This window comes from Sparus aurata, chromosome 4 (genome assembly GCF_900880675.1).
Source record: "Sparus aurata chromosome 4, fSpaAur1.1, whole genome shotgun sequence".
NCBI classification, from domain to species: Eukaryota; Metazoa; Chordata; class Actinopteri; order Spariformes; family Sparidae; genus Sparus; species Sparus aurata.
This window is the reverse complement of record NC_044190.1, coordinates 34,187,410-34,212,410: the sequence shown is the minus strand read 5'-3', so window position 1 is coordinate 34,212,410 and position 25,001 is coordinate 34,187,410. Positions and strand designations below refer to the sequence as shown.

The following is a 25,001-nucleotide window of genomic DNA, read 5'->3' as shown; positions in this document are numbered from 1 at the left end:
CTTTTTTGAACGTTTCCAATGTTGAATTTGCATACACACACACATGCACATAAAACATGAAAAACAGAACAATTAAAACCTAAATTACTAACTCAACAACTCCAACATTGTCAGGTTGCAAATAACCCCGACAAAGCCAGTGATCGCCAGCACATACAGGAATGATTTTGAGGCGGCAGTAAAGTGCCTTTATGGGGGATTTGAGGGGGTTTTTATAGTTGCCATTGCAGAATGTGCCGATATGTTTGTCCATCAGGGGCCCCATTCTACCAAATTTCTTTGGGGGGTGGGGGGCCCGAACATTTGCCTAGTTTGCCTCTGCTGACATTGCGCCTCTGGCAACAAAAGCAAACAAACCTCACATTTTGATTCAAAAGTGGCTGAACTCAGTCTGTTTAAGTAATTGGCGTCAAAACAAATGAGCAGTTAAAAAAAAAAGAACAAATGTGATTTAACCAAAACTGTTCTGATTTTGGCAGAAAGTCTTGCAGGACGCCGTCTACAAAATATGTTTATGGCGCCTTACAAGTAACCTCACACCACCGTTAAAACAGCCGATGAAGCGACTACTTCTAACTCATTTTGTGGTGGTTGAAATCATGATTGTGCTCCAATTGAAAGGAAAAGGAAATTAGCAGGGATCATAGGAAAGACTCAATCTCACCCTATCTGCTGTACAAGTGTGTGAACAATCTCTTATTTCATGTCGGGTACAGCGCTGATTGCCGCTCAGGTCTTAGAAATAGCTTATTGCTAAATCACAGCCTCACTCTAACGTCTTAGACCTGTTTATCATTGTAAAAGAAAAAAGAAAAAGTTCAAATGAGCCTTTCATGTTTTTTTCTTATTGAGAGTTGGCTCAGGAACATAAGAGCCTTCAAACCGCAATGTTTCTGCTTTATTCTTTTGTTTGTTTCGGTGTTTATTGATTCTGTGTTTTTCTCTCCTTGCACATTGTAATAGCCACGCAACTTTAACCACATCTCGGCATCAACATAACTATGTTTTGTTGCCATGTCTTGCAGGTAAATACTCCGCTGTGTGAGATACTATAGGTGAATCTCAATTCTGTTTTCTTAATCTGTTATTACAGTGTGTTCACTCCATTGTACATGAGCATACGGTCACATACAGTGTACAGGAAGACAGACGGGCCTCTGCCTACAGACTAGAAAGATGTTGCTCCGTAATAGGTCAGGACTTTTTGAAAAGTGGTGTTGTAAAGGAGGGGGGTCGGCGAGAATTCACCACTGCATGTGACAGCTTGAAGCACACCCCGTCACAATCCATTTCTCATCTCCGCGACGCGCATTAGACGCCTTGTCACAATAATTACATTTCTCTGTATTAATTGATGACTTATAATGGAAATAAGAGCTGTCGGGGAATGTATCAAACTATGGCAACAATAATAGCAGAGGCAATAACCAAACAAATATCAAATGGACAAGAGAGGGAGAGCGTTGGACGTGATTGATGAGGGGGAGCCGGTGCAGCCACACACTGTGTATGTGGTGAGGGACTTCTGCTGCTGTGCATTTGACAGGCTTGTTTGGGCTGCATGCGTATGTATATATCAAAAAGAGAATAAACTTTATGTATGTGTGTGTGTGGCTGTACATGCAACCAGTATTCACTTTTAGTATGAGCTAGAGACTCGGCTTGGAGAGGAATCACAACAGCTAATAGAGCAGGAATGAAGAATTTGTAACGCGTGTCAGAAATGAATTACTATCCAATAATGCTTATTTCAGTACAACCAAAAGACATAATCCCATTCATCCGTACACTTTGCCGACTGTCATCAGCGCTCACACAGCAGAATATCAATGCGGGAACACACAGTCGTTACATTATTGATATGAGAGCTCCTTCGTCCTTTGCCCTCTAAGTTCAGCCTAATGAGGTATATCTGTGTTTTTCAGGTGCAAATATTTACAACTGCTGCATAATGGTTATGCGCAGGATGTCATTAGAGTGTATGCTTTCCTCAAGTGTAATGAAGTGAGGCACCATCACACGCAGTTAACGATGCAAGCACAAAGTGTTTCCATGTATACAATTAGTAATGCTACGATGTACTGTGATCATTTAGAGTTGGCCATTCATTTTTTATTTTTTTTGGTCTTCCCTAGGAATGTCTTGAGAGGTATAAAATTACAGCGGAAAATATTCATTTTTAACACTCTATCACCAACCAATTTGTATTTTTACAAAGTCAGTTTCTTTTTACAAAGTAAAAGCTCAAAAACTTTACAAAGCACAGACACGACACAACAATAAAAAGTCAAAAATGCTCTCCATTTGTAGGGTCAAAAAGTCTGACACATGGTCAAAATACTTATATTTTTCTTTTGTTTCAATTGTAATAATATTTTTTCTCTCTTTTTTTGAGTGAAAAGTTGAATATTTGCAAAATGTAAATGAATTTCAGAACATCTTAGTATTTGGCATGCACTCGACCTTCCATGGACTCCACAAGTTAGTTTAAAACCTGCTGACTCATGTTATCCCAGCATTACTTGATAGTGTACCACAAACCCTCTTGTGATGTCACAGAATGCTTGAGTTTCTCAATCTTCAAGCAACCCAATGGGGTTGAGGTCGGGTGAAGGTGGAGGAAATTCCATGACAGTCGGTTGACTGTTGAGGAAAGTCCATGACAGTCGGTTGACTGTTGAGGAAAGTCCATGACAGTTGGGTGACTGTTGAGGGAAGTCCATGACAGTCGGGTGACCGTTGAGGGAAGTCCATGACAGTCGGGTGACTGTTGAGGGAAGTCCATGACAGTCGGGTGACCGTTGAGGGAAGTTCATGACAGTCAGGACTCCTCAGTCTTCTTCAGACTTCCAGTAGTTCTGTCAAAGCTCCGAGGTGTGTTTGTGCTGCCGTATGAATCCCTCTCCACTAAGATCAGACTCCTTGGTTATGGGGGAGTCAATCATGTGCAGGTGTCCAAAAAACAGCAGACTTTAAATATTCCCACCACAATGATTCACTGTTGGTTTGAAACATTTCTCTTTCCTGTTCCTCTCCTTGAATACACCCTCTTGTTACTGGCATAAATCTCTGACATGGATTCATCAGTAAATAGAGCTTTTTTTCTCTCTCTCCAGTCATCCACTGTGAAATTCAAGTATGTTTTCAGCCCACCTCAAGCATTTGGCCTTGTTTCACCTCATGAGATGTGGTTTAAAAAGTGGTACTCGACAGGACGACTGCTGATTGGAGTCTTGCCTTTCTTTTCTTTGTCTTTACTTTTATTCATTTATTCTTTAGCAAATTCTGTATCTTTTCCTTTTCTACCTCTCGGGGAACTAAGATTAAGGTATTGATCTTGCTATGGTGTGGTCACACTTTGGATTCAACTGATTTCTGAAGTGTTTTAGAGTTCCAGTCACTGCCCCCTTAAGTAACCTAGCAAAGGGGGGGGGGATTAAAGATGAAAGTTTGTAGTCAAAGCTTTTTTATCTGTTTTGTCATTTGTAATGGGGAAAAAAATAGTGTTTCATTCTTACCAAATGCAAGTATTTTGACAAGTGGTCTCAGAGTGCTGGACCCTTCTGGATATATTTGTTGGAAGATATGAATAATTGAAGGGATCTGACTAAATTTTGTTCCATTTTTTAAACTTTTTTCCACATTTCGAACTCTCTTTTGTCTTTGAGAATATATCGTATGTCATCATATATATCACATGTCTGTATTAGATAACAAAGAGAAAGAAAGGAGGAGAAAGACTGCGAATGAACCAGCACTTGAGCACTGAGCATATACAGACAAACCTTGACCGTTTTTCACATCAGCCCGACACCATCCTCCTACATACCTTCTCTTTTCATGCCATACATTCAAAGAATCTTTGAAAAAGCTGTCTTTGTGAAAAGACTCACAATCATCATGCCAACTGTTCAGTGTTCTCTAAAGGCTGTACCAAAGTTTTCTATGTTTAAACACTTGCGGTTTACATCTTTTTTTGGGACACATTTAAAAGCAGCACGTACAGTGGTGTCATTTACAGCCCGAGGTCGCTCTGTGCCTCTAAGTGCTGTAACTGGAACAGATGAATATGTTTCCAAACTGACTGTTCTAAAATTGTGCTGATGATCATCCATGAAATCGTATCCTCAATCAAATCAAAAAGGTCCCTTGATTTTAACCTTGGCTCCGAAACAGCCAAGGTTTAAAACTGGTTAACTGGTCGACTCAAGAGGCCTCTGAGGACGGCAATGTTAGAGACTCACTGATAATCTGACATGAGAGAAAAACCTTTTTATAAAAAAAAATCTATATATACAATTAGAAAAAGACGATGTTGACAGTGTGTTTCTGCACAATTTGTAAATGAGTTCAAACTCAACTGTATGCAACAACGTAAGTGTAGTTTCTGGGTTATCTTCATCAAAGGTGTCGGCGTGTAGTTTGTTGATAAAAGGCTGGTTGGAATGATAGAGCAATCTTTTTTGAAACAGATCTCAAGCCTGCGCCTGAACCAGTGTAGCCACACTCTGGTATTCACAAATCTATGGCAAAGTAATGCCCAATGCTTTGCCCTCTGCTCTATCAGAAATCCTCTCGAAACTTCAACCGTAGGAAATCAACAAATTACCACCCCAATTTCTCTGCTTGTGCGGGCCTTTTTAAAGTCCATTCGCTCACACCTACCTACTTCTTCTAAGTGGTGACTTTGGTGGATTGAGGGTCCATCTATCCAATAGGAGAAAAAGGAGTGACCTATCTCCACTCCATCTGGAATAGCTCATCGTCTGGACATTACCTAACTCTGTTGATGAGAGATTTAGAGCTTACAGCCTAAAGTTGACTGGATTGTCGCTTCATGCTTATATGGAAATGTATACATTAAGTCAGCTCCGAACCTCTGGCATGAGAGATAAATTCAGATCAGGCGCTTCCTAGGGGGCCTCGTGCTCCTGCTAAACTTTAGCGCACACACAGAGCCCCTGGACATGTAAACACCACACTGGCCACACTTCTTACCTCACCATAAGGAAAAACAAACTATCACAGTTAAATCTTAGCTTGGAATGTGTGACTGTGCAGACACCTCAAGAGCATTTGACTCCTCCATCTTAGATAACTTTATATGTGCTTACCCCACAAAAAACCATTGCCAGTGTCTGAGAAATATAATTATCACCATATAGGATGCCTGGCCATATTTTATTTAACTTGTTACTAGCCAATTTGACAGTAGCTTATATAATGATAATAATAATAACTTTATATAGCACCTTTCAAAAACGAGTTACAAGGTGCTGTACAACAGAAATAAAACATAACAAATACAATTGCCTGACAACAACATAATAAAACCACCAAGAGAAATAAAACATAAAATACAGAAGTAAAACAGACAAGTGCAACTTTTCAAATAAAATACCTGTATATAGCCCACTTATGTGGGGACCTCTAGTCATTTGTAATAATTGCAGAGGTCAGCTTGCAAATCTGAAAGTAACAATTTCACCGCAAATTACCTACCGCATTTCAGCATGCACAGAGGTCATGTATTGTTACTAATGACATAGTCCGGGGCGAAAAGGCATGTTGAACAACAGTCGACGGAGCAACAAAAGGCTGTCATATTCAAGTACAGCCACAAGTGCAGCTGCATCTGCTACTTTTTTCCAAATAAGCTGCAAGTATGTATTAATGCCTGTAACACATGCATAAAGGGGGCAAATTATGTGACACGGAGCCTTGACATCATATTTTGGGGGATAATGGCAGTAAATTCGAGTAAAATACAGACTTCACATACCCTGTGGAAATGCTCCATACAAAACACTGGTGTGTGTGTGGGGGGGCAGCCTCTAAATCCTATGAGGTCCCCCGGTAATACTAGTCCCATGCAAATAGGGCTCACAATGAAACATTTTAAGGAAAGAGTTCAAAGAGAAAAACTGTAGCTTTTGGTGTACCCTGCCAGAACAAAACTATGCCAGATTAACCTCATTGATGCCACGTGGAGGTGGCAACATCACAGTAAAGATGTAGTTTTAAAAAATGACTACTGTGGACCATCTTTTTTGCAGTCTAGTTTCATGAGAACTGTGTTTACTGCAAAAAAAAATGTTTCTGTCTCTGAATGACATCCAGGATGCTGGGATAGTTTGATAGTTCCAGGTGTAGTTGTGTTGCAGGCTGACTACTGTTTCCTTCAGTGAATGATTAAAGCAGCATCTGATCAACCAGGAACCAGTACCATGTAGAGACCTGTTCAGGTGATCAGTCCACGCTGAAACAGAAACTAATATCTTAGGTAAACCGTGAGTGATCTCTGAAGCTGACATAAGCTGAGAAATTCATATTGGACTTAAAGGACATGAATCAATTGAAGGTAATCTCAGAAGTACCTACTGTCTTAATTTGTTGATTAGAGTAGCATGATTGATAGTGTTAAAGGTTGTGTTAAGGTCCTGGAAGACCAACATGGTGCAATCTCATGAATAAACTCTCAATGTCTTCATCACGATCATTCATCATAATCATTCATTATCAATAAATCATCGATGCTATATGTGAAAACAAAAACAAAGCCTCAAAATCTAAGCATTATTCAATGCCTCTAAAAGTTCATCAGACACAAGGTTGTTTTGTGCAGCACTGTCTGAAATGTATGGTTGTTTCAAAATTGGTCTAATTTTTCTGTTTTACTTACCGTAAGTATCAAGGTCAGACCATTTCAGCACTCCCCTCCTAAAATATCTGGAACACATCCAGATGAAAGAGAGCTGTTTTGAATAGAAAAGCAAACCAGGGCCTACAGCCCTCATAACCCTCGCTGAATAAATTTGGGAATACCATCTAGGGAACCTGAGCCTCGTATGTGACACAATCTCAGAGAGAGTATGCAAAGAAATCAGCCCAAAGCGATTCAACAAATTAGAGAACGGGCAAAGGTAGCTCCACAGCCAAAATTAGAGGAGTTGGAGGAGTGATATTTGTCCTTCCTCAGATTGAGCAAACCTGGGGAAAATATGTCAAGACTCTTTTCGTGTCCATCAGATAATCCAAACATTTAGAAATGAAAAGGAAATTAAGCTGCATGTGTCATATGTTAGCGAGGAGTACAGCTTCCTCTAGAGTCTCCACCTCCACTCGAACTTTCAGGAATAGTTTTTTTGACATAATAGAGTGGTGGGAGATGCTCCCTGGTCGTGATACCAATGCAAAGGCGTCAGCTAAACTATTAACTATCCTACAGAGAGGCGTTTTTCTCAGCAAACCATCAGCTTTTTAGTCACAAATGACCAGCATCAAAAGGACCACTCCGAAAGAGCTACACACCATTAGCAGCACGCTTTTTATTAACAATTAGTTGTGGGCAACTTTGTTGTTTTTTGGTGGTAATTGTGGTTTCAGTGTTTTGTTTGGAGACACAGTCTTTCAAGGATTTACTGTCTGTCCATATTGGACGAATGTGCAGCACATGATTTGTGCCTAATGCCTGTGTTCAGTGCCATTGTTTACAGGCACTTTACCTAGAAAAACCCATCTACATCTGACTTGGATAAAACACACAATGTTCAACCCAGTTTCCAAAACAGTTGAGACGCTGTGTAAAACATAAAACAAACAGAATGTGATATTTTGATAATCCTTCTAGAAATATACTCTGTTGGAAAAAAAACTGTCCAAAGTTTAAAAACAGTTTATTCACAAATGGTTGCATTCTGTTTTTTATGAAGTTTTGACAGCTTCCAAACTTTTGGGGGGTGTCGGGGCTGTTTCTGCACTTTGAAACATAAGGATATACAGAGATGAGACATTTTTCAGTGTTCTAGTTGTTATTAATAGTGGTTTGGATTTGCTCTTTTTTTGAACCACATTTAATAGATATAACTTATTTTTGGATATGCAACCTTTTCAACATGAGACACGTTTCTACCCCACACACTTCAAAGTAAAAGTCCTGGAGAGAGAAAAGTTAACAAGCTCTGGAGTGAGGGAGTACAGCAGAGTGCATTGATTACGTAGGTCGAGTCTAAAGTTTGCTTCGCAGCGCACGAGGTGTGTGTATAGCGTCGAGTGTGCTCGGGGGAAAGCCAAACACAGTTTTGACACCTTGGGGAGCACAAACCTATCGCACTTCTGTTTAACATATTTAAACTTGATAATGGGTCATTTGTCTTTAGTATGCAAATGTTCTCATCAAGCGTAGCAGCGAGATTAGCTTAGTGGAAGCCAAGTACAATGTTGACCTTTATGATAAGTTGCTCTTGATGGAAATGTTATTGGACCAATACTAGGACACTCTTTATCATATGCTTTTCTTATGGTATTATTGGATTTAAAGCAACATAACTCTTTTTTTACCTTGAAATAACAGTTTCACAATCATTTTGATGGTACAGTATCTTGTTATAGGGTGAATGTTGTCCTTGTCGCTTGTTTCTGCACTATGTAACTTCAGTGAGAGGGAAGGATCATAGCATAACATACATGCTTACTTCAAGATACAAGTTTATGAGACACAGCATTGTTCTGACGTGTTGAGTTTTGTTTGCAGTTCACACCTACATTACATCTGACAAATTATTACCAACCTGGGTTTGTATTTATGACAGTGGCGTCATGGGGGATGGGGGGCGTTTTACATGTTGCTTTACATGTTGATGCTACACTTTGCAAAACATAAGTCAACGCGTTAAGGATGCCCGACTGTCAACGCATTAAACCCCCCACCCTCCTCCTCGCAGGCGACGAGCCCCATTATAACAAGACGAGCATTGTATAATTGTATATTGCTCCATTATTTAATCGTCTTATACCGTCACCACCCCATGGCATTTTCAGAAAATTGTTACTGCCTACAGCGCTGCTTAACAATAAGGCTGTTTCACTGCATAAATACAGGCTAGTATGATGTTTGAGTTACCAAGTTGTCGAATGTTTGGATTGGCAGGTGGTTGAGTTCACATCTAACAGCCTTTAATGGTCGATGTCCTGCTGTAGAAGTGACAAACCCACAGCCCTTTATAAGTGAAAAGTCTGCTGTTATAAATGTGAGTGAGTCAGTGATAAATGCCGCCACCTTATTCACTCTAGAAAAAGCCATCAACCTTGCAGTGAAAAGTTTTAGTCAGTCTCTGTTTCGTATTTTCTTTTTCTGTCCCAAACAGTACACAGGAGGGTCCCTCTTGATTAAAGAGCGACCAAAAGGAAAGTAAAGGTTGGCAGATAATATAAAACTGGGCTTACAACTTAAAAAGAAAAGTTTTTATTTTATTTATACATTAAAAAAGCTTGACAAAAAAAAGCACGAATGCATAATTTATTAACCTTTTTAAAGGAAGTTTTTTTAAAACCCTGGTCTTATTGTAGTGTTGAATACATTTGATGAATTATTAACTACACAATCCTCAATGTACCATATATTAGAGGATCTATGATGATCAAATGTCGTTTGATCGCGGCACTGTTTCAGACACCTGAGATTGCGGGTCGTCGGGTTACCGGCATGGAAATTTAAGCAGCGCAAAAGCCCACTGTACAATTGGGAGACTGTAAAAATCCATATTTACATCACGAAAATCAATTCGAAAAAGGAGGCAAGCTGTTGGAAAGGGATACATAAACCTTCTAGTTGTAGTTGGCTGGAATTACAGTGCAGCAAGTTCACCACAACACAATAAGATGTTTATAACAAGGCCCTTTTTGTCTTTTCTAAGCATGAAACAGCGAGAACTACTATGTTTGCCTCGTCTTAACTTGTCTGGCTGTCTGTCTCTCCCGTTTTCAGGAATACGAGGTCCAAATATGTTAAGAAAGTTACACATTTGCATGGGGCGCATGGCTTTTCTCATGAGACTGTAGGGCCAGACCTCCACATAAAACTGGAAGATGACAAGTTGAACATCTGGAAGGAGGAAGGTGACAAGGAGACACGTTAGGAGTTATAGGGAGGACATCTGTTTGGCTCTCCTTCCTTCCCCAGCCTCTCTTGGAGCAGGATCTCTTCTCTCCTTCTTCCTTGTTTCTGGCATCTTTATCCGAGAAAGACAGATGGATTTGCTTCTCCCTGGATACCCACTCAATCACACACACATGCATGCCCGTGCACACATGTAGTGTATATACACACATATATAAAGTGATACACAACCAAAGGCACAAATAACTTACAGAGTGAAGGCATAGTGACTTTGACAAACAAATAGACTCCAGCGGGCACACACTGGTACACTCAGCGCTTGGGAGAAGGACAGCTGCGCAAATATGCCCGGCCCTCATTCTTGGGATCTGAGCGGCGCTCCAACCACAACAGCAAATATTTCCCCTGCTGTCATCTTCTCTATTTTCTCTCCCTTATTCATCGGAAGCGTGCCCAGGAAGTGGCAAGAGAGGTTCAGCAGCTTCACGGCATGGCAAGGAACCACCGCATCCCTCTTTCTCCCCATTTCCCCGGTCTTCCTCCACGAGCCAGATGCTGATTGGGGGGAAAAGTGGTGGCGAGGTGGGACCCTACCTGTCCCCTGGGGAAGATGAAATGTAAATTTTGCGACGTGGGCTCATTTGCTGCAGTCTGGTGCTGTCTGATAGGACCTGACTGGAGGCTTATTTGATTAGCTTAATTCCATTCTTGTGTGGACCTCCGCAGCAATATTCCTGAAACATTTGTTCGAGCATTAGGCCCACACTTAATGAACAATTTGTTCCGTTGAGCAACGAACCATGCGAGCCATCGTGAGCCGTCCATACGTTCCATGAAAAGGTTTTCATAGTTGTGACACCTGTTCGAGAAATTAGATCTGAGAACTTGTGACTGTAAAAAGTACAGCCTTATTAATTTCTCTCTGTTCAGATGAGGGAAAACCAGCCTTCAGTTCTGTATGCCTGGATGACGCCTTCATTTGATGGCTTGCATTAGTTTGGTATCGTCTCTCGGGCATCTCTTTGTATCATACTACGAATGTTAATTGTTAACCTGTGAGTGCACACGGAAACTACGACGAAAAATGTTCATCAACTATCCTTTTTCCATGACTAAGATGGAACATTATACGTGACTAATACGTCCCAGTCATTGATTGGCGTCTGCAGATGATGCTTTCCCAAACCGGCGGTGAGTTTGTGACAATGACATTATGACATTACTTTATTTATTATTCTGTAAAAAGGAAAATACGATGCGGTAAAGGAAGACTGAGCCACGACCTGTGGCTATAGATTGCGTACAAATAATACAAACAACCTAAAGTGACAGCTGAAGGCTATCAATACCACTGTTAGGTAGCTAACTTAACTGTAAATCCCAATGTTGACTAAGCATATTTGCTAACTTTAATGCTAACGGCTGTTTCAAAGTATTTATTTATTTCCTGTATGCCACGGGGGCTCAGCCTGGCTGGAAGACAGTTATTCTTTTCAGTTTTTCAGTTTGTGGAAACGAAATAATGAATGAATGACCTGGCCTCCAGGCTGGAATAATGTGTCAGCTAACATCAGTTCACTAGATTCAAAGCTTGTGAGTGAAACAAGTATGACTTTGCAATGAATATCATAACTTGTCCCTGACAAGTACAAATTTTGGTCGGACAAATGATTTGCTTACAATCATCATACAACTTACTGTCCTGTTTGAGTAAAACATATAGGGAAATGTGTCTAAATAGCCGTTACGTCTTGCTACATGTACCGCCTGCAAATAACTTGCTCGTCCTCACCAGGTAAAGCCCCATAGCAGTACTGAAAACAGCATTTCAATCACTATCTGGTAAAAGTGTTGTCGACTAAAACCAGACTAAATCTATGAGGAATAAACATGACTAAATTCATAGTCAAACTAATAAGACTGAATCTAAAATAGCTGCCAAAATCAACACTGGTCCACTGCTGTGCATACAGACTGAGGCCCTGTCCACACATACACCTGTACTTCTTAAAATTTAGCATTTTCTTAAAATGCATTTTTACTTTTTGTACCCATGTACAAGTGTTTTAGGTCACTGAAAAAGTACCTTTGGGAAAACTCTTTCCAGGATGAAGGAACTCCACTTTTAGAGTTTACATTTAAGATCTTTTAAAACAATGACACAGATACCCATGATCACTTCCTAATTGGCCAAATTCAAACTCACAGTATATATGTGATGATATTGGAGTATTTGAGTTTGCACATTGACATTCAGGTGTTATATATCGTCTATGTGTAGAAGGACAGAAAATAACAGTGATTATAAAGTGATGGTAATGAGATGAAAGTGGCTGTTGACAATGTTTGATAGAAACAGCATTATCCATGAGGACTCTGAATAGAGTCACATTCAGTCACCTTTCCCTGCCTCGCTAGTAGTATTTTCTGTAACTAAGCAACCAGCTGCAGAGTATACAATCTGCTTCCTGTTGCGCAGCCAGTGTACATGAATGGCCATGAGATATGTGTGTGTTGTGTGGATGGAGGTAATTTCAGAAACGCTCGTCTGGGCAAACATTTTCAAAATAGCCGCGTACGTGTGTTCTGTAGGCCTGGATTTCCTTCCCAGATATTAAATAGTATTTATCTTAAAGTATATGCTGCATATGAAGAGGTTGGTGGAAAGGGTAACTGTACCTGTGACAAAGACATTACGCACCTTTAACAGCGCCTCTTTCACACCTTCGCCATATGGTACATTTTAGCGTTCGTGCCCATGTGAGGAATAGCATGAGTCATAATATTATATAAACAGCCGTAAGAGCAGTCAAACATGAGTGAGGGAGCAGTGCATGTCACAATCCCACACAGATAGGAATGATTCAATATTAAGGGAAAATACAGCATTTTGACAAAATATACACTTGTATGTATTTTTTCATGTTAATCTCAAGATAAGTGCAATCACAGACAAGAGGAATCTCTTCTGTGAGACGAAGAGACAAGTTTCAATGTAAGACAAAAATAGCACTAGACGCTAGAACTGGTATAGGACAATTAATTTTTTGGGAGGTCGCCCAACAGTGGATTTTTTTTATGGCTGGGAATGTGGCAGATAATGAATAGTAGATAGCAGAAAGCTGACATTTTGTGGCATCAGAATTCAGCTGAAATTTAACAGGTGTGATTTATATCACAGAATAAATCATGAAACTCCCGCAGGCTAACAGATATGTTAACTACAGACCTGATTTTGTGCATAAATCAAAAAATTCACAAAAGTTTCTCATGAGTGAACCACCGGCTCATATATTAATTCTCTATTACTGTAGTTTCATGGGGATTTTTTTTAGTTTAGTTTAAATTTGCGGCATGAATCACACATAATCCAGTGTTGCTGTGTGTTGTCTTGACTCCTTGGGCCTTAAAAAGAAATCCATTGATATGGTAATGCTTGATTGTAATATATGTCGTATGAAGTATTTGAGTGGGAGGATACATTAATAGTAAAAATCTGTGGCTAGCTGGTCAGATAATGAATTAAATATGATCCAGAGAGTCCAGGTTGAATAATACATCCAAGAATTTGAAGGCTTTTGAGAATCCAAAACATTGTGAGGAACCTTTACAAATGAAACTCTGTAGGAATTTGCCCACGCAGAGCACCGCTTGACCACCCTGTATTGTGTTTATTACACTGGAACCCCCGGTGCATCGACAGAAACGGACTGCAGAACAGTCTCGTTGAAATGAATGTGAACAGTGTTTTTTGATGGCGCTCCGTCTGAAAGCGGTCTCTGTCGGGTCAACTAGCTATTATGTTCTAGGTCAAGATCAAAATCACAATCTGTGCTGTATGTGGATATATCGGTCTGATATTTCTATTTGTACATTATCAGAAACAGTTCCGTGGGCATTACTCGCCATGTTTTGACATCAGTAAGCAAATGTAAGCTTGATAACAACAATTCATTGAACGCAGGGCAAAAAAGGGAATGTCTGTTGCTAGATTTTAACTTCGAACTTGGCTACATCGTCACCATAACTGAATTCAAAGGAATAGTTAAACAGTTTGGGATATAGGCCCACACGTGCTTTCTTACAAAGAGCCAGCTAGCTTAACTCAACCACAACTCTTCATTTCATTTTTTTGCAGGACTAAACATGTGTGTTAATTTGTTTGCATTAGAGGTGCTGGGAGGTTGAACTGTTGAACAGAGCTAGGCTAGCAGTTTCCCCCTACTTCCACTCTTTATGCTAAGCTAATCTAATCGATAGCTGGCAGTAGCTTTATATATTTCGTTTACAGATATGAGGTATCAATCTAATTAACTTAATCCATTGGTAGATAACGATAAAGAACAATTAAATAGCCCAGACATTTTTAAAGCTGCTACTAGGAACTTTATTTTTTTGCTGATTCTGGCGGCCCCTGTGGACAAAACTGGTACGAGCACCACTGCATTGAACATATTTTAATGCTATTTTTCTTTTTTTGGACACAGTTCTTTGCAGGCTACACAGCAAGGAGGTAATGCATCTATTTGTAGCTATGTTAAATATGTAATATCATGATGGTGAAACAAAGTAAACACTGTTTTAGAGGCGTACCAGCTTTTTCCTCAGAGTGTGTGACTCCTCAAATCATCGTCACCACCCCACCATGAAAAACCGTTTAGATTTTAATGACTCAGCCAACCTGTATAAGTTGGAATCCAACCCGGTGGCATTAAGAACAACTATAATAGCTGTACGGAAATAGCCAATCTTCTCGCTGAAGGGCTTATTTACTTATGTAGGTCATATAGAGGCATCATTAAGACTGTCGCATGAATCCACTTAAAAACTACGTGTAGTACGTTCAAATAAACCACTAACCACTTCACTTGCAATTAGGTATAGTGTGTGGGCGTGTTTTTCCTGATTTTCTTCGGCCTTCGGTCTTCTACACACCTGTCGACCTCAAGGTGTGCAACAGCTGCACTCTGTACATTTAATTAAACAAAATAAACATTTTCAAGAACATAGAGTCTGACTCAACGGCAACAGGAAGTTCCCTCTGGGATTTTTTGTGCCGCAATGTGGACACATTTTTTTAAAAAGCAGTAAACACTTCCAGTCAGTAGTGTGTTACTTGACATAGTAAATGTATAAAATTACCAAATTCCTGTTAGCAACACATTGTAACTCCATAAAGTTATATATTATTATAACATGTTACCCCCACCGTCTACCAATAACTATAAATAAACCTTTCTGTCGCGCTCTTTTCTCTCTCTCCAACATCTCTGCACCTCCTCCTCCGTTCTTCCGATGCATGTGTGTCTCTCTCCGTCTCTCTCTCTCTCTCTCTCTTCTTTCTCTCTCTGCCCTTCCTCCTCCGGCCTGCCACGCTCTCATTTGTCACATTTACAATGGAAACATCCAAATTTACAGATGCTATCAATTAATCACCTCCGCTCTAATTACAATCCAATTAACCTCTGTTTCCATGCGCCATGCTGCAGGACGGCCAGCACCCCTCCCTACTCAATCACACTGCTCAGAGAGACACAGACAGAGAGACGGAGCAGGAGGGAGAGTGAAGAGCAGAGTGAGATTTAATGGAAGAAAAACTAAGTCCGAGGGGGAGAGAGATACTGTAGATAGACAGATAGATATAGTCTGTGGCCGAAAGTGTGTGGACACGTTCTGTCGGTTCTGAGCTGCTTAGGGTCAGCTTCATTTTGTTCAATTAAAGATATCTTAGACAATAACGTGCCTTTAATTTGGCCGACGGTTTGGGGAATACATTTCCTGCATCGACGCCCCCTCCCCGTGCACAAAGCGAGATCAATGAAGGGACGGTGTCGCAAGTTGGAGACACCTGACTTGGCGGCTGACCTCAACTCATCACACACCTGTGAGATGAGCCGGAGCACCACATGTTCATGAGTCCATGATACATCCTTACATATAGACATACGTAGATGGACCAAAAATGAGAGAGAAAGGGAGATGAGAAAGGAGACAAAAAAAATAGAGAAATAATGTGAGAGGGAAGGAAAAAAAAACGAAGCTCAGCTCAATAGCTGACGTCTCAGCGGAGGATCACAGGTGTGACTTGTGCGTAGACAAAGGAAGAAGAGAGAGGAAGAGGAAGGGAAAGAGTGACGGAGGGAGGGAGGGAGAGACGGGAGGGAGGGAGGGAGGCAGGGATGAGTAGCTGTGGCTGCTGCTGCTGTCAGGAGGATTGAAAAAGAGGAAGGATGTGTCCATTACAGACGAGACTGTTCTCCTGGTGCCGTGGGAGACCAGACTGTCACCACGAACCACCTGTGTATGAGTGTGTGTGTGTGTGTGTGTGTGTCTGTGTGTGTGTGTGTGTGCGGTGCGGTGCCGATGAGCACACGCACACAAACACACACGCCGATGTACCCAGTTGAACTTGCAGGCACACACATTTTAACGCATGCGATTAGCACATCTGTAATAAAACAGCACATGCACTTAAAGACACACAGTTTCATGTATGTGCACACATTAAGGTGCACAGACACGCACCGCAAATCATGTACGTGTGCGCACATACAACGAGATCAAGCACATACGCATGGACACACACACACACACACACACACTCATCCAGTACTAACCCAGATGGATATACAGCACCACTATTAGCAGCTCTGGATTTACAGTGGCCCGTCAGCCTTCAGCTTTTAATGCCACGTGGGGCCTGTTTTACAGCTCTGCCCCAGGGCCCCAATCGGCTTTCAATTAGCAGGTGAGCTGCAGCCCTGTTCCCAATCAATAGCCCAGTACAGGCAGGCTGCAGGCACCCTGGGGCCCCCAGCTTGGAGGGAGGAGAGAGGAGAAGAAGGGGGATGGAGCGAAGCTGGCAAGAAAGGCTAAGGTGGAATCATGCCACGCTGCCGGGCCAGAGGGCTGTTTAAAGGTGTTGGACCTGTCACTTCCTCTCTTTTCCACACACAAGAAGAAACGCGCCAAGGCACAATTAGTCCGCAAACTCAATCTCCAAATCTTGCTTTTCTTAATTAAACAAGGACAACTAGGCTAATAAAATCGACACACTTAGTGAGGAGTGTTAACGCACTTTTGGCAACCTCGGAGGAACGCGCTGCCCTCCACTCCAGCGTAGGAAACGAAAGCAGTGCTTCCGTGTGACCGCTTGAATGAAGGAAAAGTTCAATTAAATAAGTTTGGTTATATGAAATTTAGAATTCAGAAAGTTTGGAATTCATACGACTGTTTTTTAAACTCGACGGTTCAGTTTCACAAATGAACGCAATTCAAACAGAGTTACAGGTGACGAGGCTGCCGAACGGGCGACCGCAGTTCAAGGATATTTTTAAGTAGACCCGGGGACATCTCCAGTTGAGTGTTTTAACCATGATGTTTTCATTTCCATAATCAAGTGTTGTTTTTTTTTCTGCATAAACCTAACCGGAGCTTAAAGCAGAGCATTATGCGAAGAGACAAACCTAAAGCTGCAGCATTAGCAAACTGTACAGCTTGAACATCTGTGGCTCTGCAGAAACGTACTTAGCTAACATTTATTCTTGCAGGTGGGTGGCCGGCCCGGTTGCCAGGGGCAGAATTTAACTCTGGTTTCGCTGGCGATAATCTCTCAGACATAGTTTCTTATGCCGTTTTCCTTAAAAAACAAGTGAGAGCGTCTTCAAAGACAGCCATTAATCTGAGTTTTTCAAGGAAATGTCAGTTAATTCGAGGAGGCATTTGAAAGTGGCTGGGCTGCATTAGACGCGAGGGAATCCATCCCACAAAAGCTTGAATGTTTTACTGCACAAGACGACTGATGTAAAGACAGATAATGGGATGAAATAATACAAGACGGACTTTTTTTGGCAGTATATCTTTCATCAGGGGGGTCTGGGAAATCAGTCTCCTGCGTCTTTCCAGGAACATCAATAAAGCAGACATGAGTCAAGTCAAACTCAGCTGATAAACTGCCTGACAAGAGCACCACAATTTCTACACTTTGTGGTCCGGACATTTTAATGCTCCTGCATTGGACGTTAAATTATTTATGACTATAGGACGGAATACAAATTAAGGGACTTATTAAAATTTTGCCAGCGCGCACACACACACACGCGCGCGCGCAGACACACACAGAGGCGCACACAGAAACAAATTTGCGTCCGCTTGCATGCACAGCTGTCAAATCCGCACTCTCATCAAGGCTCAGCTCAGTCCAACTCCACAGAGAGGAAGAACCAAGCGAAACAAAATTAAGTATTTCGATTCTCATCCACCTCTCTGAGACACCATCGCATGGCAAAATAGCCAAGTCATTTTAATTAGACTCACACAGCACCACATGCTTTGGTCCCTACCTCCAACACATGAAAAAGAAAAAAAATCCCATTCCCCTCAGTGACAGCAGAGAGAGAGAGACAGAGAGAGAGAGAGAGAGAGAGAAGAGAGGAGGGGATCTGCCAAAGCAGGCAGTTTGGCACAGAACCGGCATTCACGGAATAACGGAACAGGGCGCCATTTTTACATCATGCCGTACTGATTGTCAGAAGAGCAACTCCCATCAAGCAATTTCCTGTCTCCACTTCTTTTTTTCATTTTTTTTTTTCCCCTCCTCCTCTGTGTTTTGTAACCTTGTGTGAAGAGACGGTAACAAAGGGAGTGTGGTGCACGGAGGAGAGGTTAGAGAAGATTGGAAGGCATTGAGGAAGAAGAAGAAGAAGAGGAGGAGGAGGAGGAGGAGCTGGAGCTACAGGGTTAGCGGAGTGACATGGGCGTCTTTGAAGGCCCCACAGCAGGGGGGTGCAGGGGTTGGCGAGTCGGAGGGGGGGTTGGGTAGATAGGGGGGAGAGGTGGGAGAGATAACCGGGTCCCCCTCCAAAACCCCTCTGTCTCTTTCCCCGTGCCAGTTTTATCGAAGGGAGAGGGGGGGTTGGGCGACGAGGGGTCTTTGAAGGCGTCCCAGCAGGAGGTGTGTGATTGTGCATCTGCGTGTGCGTGTTTGTTTTTTCACATACAAGTGCACAGATCCCAGATGCGGACGCGTGCATGCGAAAAAAAAAAAACATACAATTTGCGCGCGTGAGAAAATGAGCGCCTGTGTAAACGAGGCTAAGTAAATGAGTTCAGGTGTTGGCGCGCGTACGTGCGGGGCCCCCCGCTCGCGGACGCCCTCCGCGTGACGGGAGAGCGGCCCCTTGCTTTTCGGTACATCTCACTCTGAGCGGTGGAGAGGCAGAGCTGGAGCTGCTGGAAGGCGGAGAGACAGGCAGCTCTTCCCTCCACACATCTCTGTTCAAAGGCACCATCAAAGTCTGGCAGAAATGTCAGTGCTGCAGGCAGGGGACCGGCCTCTGAATGTCAGTCCTTCTCAGGTCAACACCGAGAGCCAGCCTGCCTCGCACAGACAGAGGGGGGGGGGGGGGGCGGCGGGGAGACACAGGGAGTAGATGAAGATAAAAAGAGAAAACATGGGGACAGTGATTAGGGGGGGGGGGGCACGATAAAGTGATGGAGAAGAAGAGAGAGACGGAGTTGGGGAGGGAAAGAGAGCGATAAGGGGAGGGGGAGGTCGTTTTTAACGGCAAAATAACAACAGAGACGAGGAGGAGGAGGAGGAGGAGGAGGAGGAGGAGGAGGAGAGAGAGCAAAATGTTGGCTTTGGCCGTTGGTTTGCGAGACTTTCATTCCGTCGGTGTGTGTTTCTACGGGTGCAGCGGGGTGTCAAGTGACTTCGGGGGCCCGGAGATCTAGGGGAGACGTTGAGTGAGAGGAGTAATAAGGAAAAGAAGAAGAACCAAAGCGGAGAATGTGCAAAAACACGCCCGTCGCCTCTGCGTGCGTCTGAAAACGCAGGGATACGCTCACAGAGACAGACATAACGGCGGACATCCACACAGAAATAGACACACACACACACACACACACACACACACACTCATGATTGTCCCAGTGCAGGCCATGAGGAGCCTGTCAGATTACAGGAGGGTAATTGAATGGTAAGGGAGCAGACAACACATCTAGCACAGCCGGACTCCAGAGGCGGCCGCCACCATACCAGAGCTCAGGGGAAATTCAGGGCCCACTTAATAGTGAATTGGAGATGGGGCATCGTGTGTGTGTGTGTGTGTGTGTGTCTGGGTATGAGTTTTGTGCGTGAGCGCTCGGTAGGTGTGGGACAAAGGAGGGCGCCCGTGGCAGCAGCAAAAAAAAAAAAAAATGGCCCCTAAAAATCTGAAGAAGGGCTTATTTGAAAAACTACTTGACATGTGCAGGGTTGGGGTGGTGGTGGTGGTGGTTGTGGTGGTGGGGGGAGGAACACACCCTGGAAAAAAAGAAAAAATAGAGAGGAATCACAAAGCAGAGAGAAAGAGGGGAAAAAAAAGAAAGACAAAGGGAGAAGAGAGACGGATGCATACAGAGAGGAGAAAATGATGCAGATGAATAGGAAGGCAAAGAGGGAGAGAGATAAGGCGAGGAGGAAAAAGAAAATGAAATGCAGTGGCAGTAAAAAAAAAAAAAAAAAAAAAAACATGAGAAGGGACAGAGGGACGGCGGGGGAAAAGAGCGGCCGGGAGAGTCAAAGAGAGGGAAAAAGATAGAGAAGCCGAGAGACGGAGGCGAGAGCCGAGCTGCTATATGACGAGCCTGAGTGTCCATCTGCCAATGAGCATCTCTAATAGCAGAGGAAATTGACAAGTGAGTGTTGTGGGGGAGTCAAAGGAAAGAGCGGTGGCAGAGCGCGACACGAGGAGAGGGAAGACAAGTGACAAATGAATGTGGATTTTATTTTTTTTAATTTTTTTTTTGATTTTTAGTTGGGTGGCACTTAAAAGGCAATGAACACTGTGTCGTTCTTATTCCCGTATGAATAGGGAGACATGAGCAGGCATGAACACACACACACGTCAGCGTTATGATATGGATTGTAGGAGGTGTGTGTGTGTGTGTGTGTGTGTGTGTGTGAGAGAGAGATAGAGAGACAGGCAGCAGACTTCTGTTGGGTCCCTGTCTCTGTAGACGGGAGCCCGGCGGCTTGGGTAAGAAGCCGGGTAAGTTCACTCTGGTTGAGCGAGACAGAGTTGGGAGGATGTTGTGGAGGAATGGATAGAAAGAGAAGGAGAGAGAGAGAGAGAGCGAGAGAAAATGAAGGGAGGTGTGAGACAGAGAGAGAGAGAGAGAGAGAGAGGAAGAGAGAGGAGGAGAAAAAAACAGGGAGGTCTGCGGGGTGTAAAGTTTCCCCCTGGATATGATATGTGGATATGGGGATGTCATGAAGTCTGTGAAGTGGAAATAATAAAGAATTAGGATTGTCTCTGAAGACAGGGGAATTAATCCAAAATGAATTACGAAGAGGGGGAGAGGAGAGGAGAAAAAAAAAAAAAAAAAAAATCAACATCAGCTATTTCCTTTTCCTCTGCTCCGAGGCAGATAGGGGGCGGTTTGTGCGAAGTACTTTGAATCCCATAAAAATTAAATTAATAACAAAGAAAAAAAACACACACACACACACACACACACACATACACACACACAAATAGAAGCGGAAAAAATTAGTAATACGGGGGTGGAGAGAGAGAGATAGTTGTACGGAGAGAGCAAGGGTACAGATGGAAAAAAAAAAAAAAAGACAAGAGAGAGAGATTTGAGGGGAACTGAGGGTGGGCACTGTTGCTGCCAGATTGCACTGCTCTTTTGTTCCCCCCCCACCCCCCCCACCAACTCCTCCTCTCGTCTTTCTGGGAAAAAAAAAAAAAGGGCTGCCGGTGTTAAAGAGGAGATGCCGCCGAGGCCATTGTAATAAATGCCACTTGTAAATTGCGGAGTGGAATTATACAGCGTGCAGATGGATCCATACGCCTGAGCAAAACGTGGCCAAAAAACCGGGAGCGATAATTAAGACTTAGGGGGTGAATGACAGAGCCATTTGTGACGACGGAATATGGCGTCTCCTAGCTCTCTGGGAAACAGAAGGGCTCGGAGAGGCTCGGTGTCACAAAACATTACCCACACAGCTGTTGGCTTTATGAGCAGCGATGGTGTACTCCCTTTCCTCCCTCCCTCTCCCTCTCATCCTCTCCGACTCTCTATCTCCTTTCTACCCTCTTCTTCTTCTTCTTCTTCTTCTTCTTATCCTTCTTCTTCTTCTTCTTCTTCTTCTTCCCTCACAGCCCTCCCTCCCTCCTCACCCACACCCGTCTCCCTTTGGTCACCACAGAGCGGTGCTGTTCTTTCCCAGTTTGTGCCATTTAAAAAAAAACAAAAAACAACAACCCCCTCCCTCCTCCCCACCTCCTCACCCTTCCTTCTTCTCCCCCCCCCCAAAAAAAAACCCACCGCCACCATCGGCTCTTCCATCGCCTCGCCACCCCCTTCGCCTTTCCTCGCCTCACACCAACACCACCATCCTTGCCATCTCTGAGGGACTAGACAAGGACTTGTACTCCATCATTCATATCCAGGGAGGAGGAGGAGGAGGAGGAGGAGGAGGAGGCACTCGGCATGCACACAAATATAGAGTAACACCCGGGCTGAAAATTCAATAAAAAGCACTGACACTGACAGTGCTCGGTACTGTTTTGAATGGGAGTTTGGGCTTACTGGGGCTCTGGGCTGACTGTAAAGTAGGAAAATCGAATCCTGTTGTTTTTTCTTCTCTCTCTTTGTTAAAAAAAAAAACATTTTTGTATGCCTCCCCTGCTCTCACGATGTCCACACAAGTCCACGCATGCTGCACTGCTTGTAAGGTTTCAGAAAATTATGTCTGGGCTTTGTTCATACTCGCGGCATTCTTCTCTAAAACCGCCAGACGCAGCTTCGCGTCGCACTCCTGGGAATTCGCCGCACCGCCCGCTCAACAAGTGCAACTGTCATGTACCCCGAATGCCCCTTTTGTTTTGTGTCACCGCATACATTCTCGCCGCATCTCGCCGCAAAACAGCGCCGAGAGAAAACTCCTGCACATTCATCCCGCTCGGACGGATAAAGTGATTCTGATTCTGATGTGTCCCCCAAACTCTGCCCTTTAGTCTCCCTCTCTCCGCTAAGTCCATCTATCTCTCTGCCTGGCTGGCCAGCCTGTCTTCTGGTCTCGTCTACCTCTTTGTCTCTGTCCCGGGGGCCTCCGCAGCGTGCAGAGTAGCCTGCGAAGTCTTAACTCAAACGAGACCCCTTCGCGCCCCGTTAAACCACCGACCTTCTCTGTCACTCCTGTCGCCCGCCGCTGCCGACGACGGGGGCCTGAGCTGCAAGCTAAGAGACCCCTAGCTCAATAAAAGTGTGGGTGATTAAACAACTCCCTGTAATTGCTCCTTTTGTGCAGAAATCAAACGGTCACACTTATTACGGAGGAAGGAGAGAGGGAGGTTGAGAGCAGTCGCTTCCGCCGAGGGCCAGACACCCTCAATGACCCCCTGCCCTCCCGTCACTAGTCCTTTATCTGACCAAACAACCACTGTGTAGTGTGTGTTTACCTGCGTGTGTGTGTGTGTGTTCTAATGCCCAGTGCGTATGTGTCAGTGTGTGTGCGTGTGTGTGTGTTAAGTATGCAAAGAAAGCCGTCGAAACAGGGCAAAGTAGAATGACACCAGAGCTCCCCTCAGTGGCGGACGGTTGAACTGCGCAAAAGCAAAAAGCCCCGGTCGGATCTGAACGACGCGCAGTTGCGTGCCGCCAGCCAGCTGGCTTTGGTAATGGGGGACAAAGCCAAACCAGGGGACCGTGTCCAACATGAGGGCCGGGTTTCAGAGATCATACTAACACGTGAACCGTACACATCATCTGCTAGTCACACACACATATACAGATATCAGTACAAGGGCCCCAGCCACAGGCCCCCCGTCAAATGGGTCAGCTCGCGAAGGGAGGGGCCCAATTACCGTCGCCACAAATACACACATAAAGTGCCTTTCAAGGGCCCATGAGTGCTCCAGCTTCCCCGTGATTATGCCCCGCTCTCTACACACCCAGCACTTGTCGGTACACAGACGAGGGCCTTCCGTGCCAAAACAGCCATCACGACCGGACTTCTGCAGCGGAATAGCGGGATCAGATGTGTTCAGCTGGTTCTTGAAAGAGGAGAGCTTTTTCTGTGGTCGGAGACTCAGACAGACGGCAGGGGAGGGAGGGCGGAGTGAGCGAAAGGGGGGAGGGGAGGGGAGGGGAGGGGGGGCGGTCAACAACTGTTAGCGATCTGCTCTCTTCTGAGGCCGTATTCGAACCAGGGCAGATTAGGAGGAATCAATGTAAAACCTGGGTGAATTTGTGATGCAATGAATTGAAACATTCAGATGTGGTTTTTTCAGCGGGCCCGCAGGTGCTGCGGCACGCGGCGGTGTATCGGCCCGTCCTGCATAGCTTCCTTCAGGAGGAAATCAATACGTTCTGAAATGAGAAATCTGTTTGACCCACGGTGACATGCTTAAGGACTGAGGTGTGTTTGTATTACGTGATTCCTTAAAAAAAAAAATCTTTAGTGTGTTCGTGGTGTAGAGACAGTATAACCATCCGTTTGTCATGCATTGCTCAAGTTAGTATGATGAATGTATATTACGCACTTCAGCGTTTATACCCACTGGCTTCTCTCCTTATATTTGCACGGAACATATATATACAATGTGGCGATAGCGGGGCAGACATTTTGTTTATCAGCCAGGCTGTGATTATTATTCACCCAACTTTTTTTCCTCGCCGTCTGTCTTCACGCATCGATGAGTACTATTTTCGGGCGAGAATCGCTAGAGCAGCATATTCTGTCACGCGTGGCCAACACGCTTTGTGACAAACACAAACACAGGTGAATTATATCTCTGAAGCACGTTTCAATTAAAATCTTCTTTTTTTTTTAAATGCGGGGACATAATGCCTCTATGAATAGAAGTGCTGATTGCAGATAATTGATTTACGTCACCGTGTGAACTTCAGAGGAAATCTGATTCACGTGTGGGGGAAAAAAAAAAAATAGGGTCCGCAGACTCAGAACATTATAATTCACTTATAATTGCGTCAACTCTCGCAAGTAATTATACACGTGAGAGTTATGAATGCAAGGAGGCAAAAAAAAAAAAAAAAAAAAAAAAAAGGGAGTCTGGTTTGAGTTTCAGTCTAGACATCAAATAGAATA

The 25,001-nt window shown here is 43.6% G+C and overlaps 1 long non-coding RNA gene across 1 annotated transcript in view; it reads left to right on the top strand.

Annotated features, from left to right (window-relative positions):
• Positions 1–25,001, top strand: part of LOC115580860 (uncharacterized) — a 272,388-nt gene that overhangs the window by 224,206 nt on the left and 23,181 nt on the right. The gene's annotated exons all lie outside the window — the stretch shown is intronic.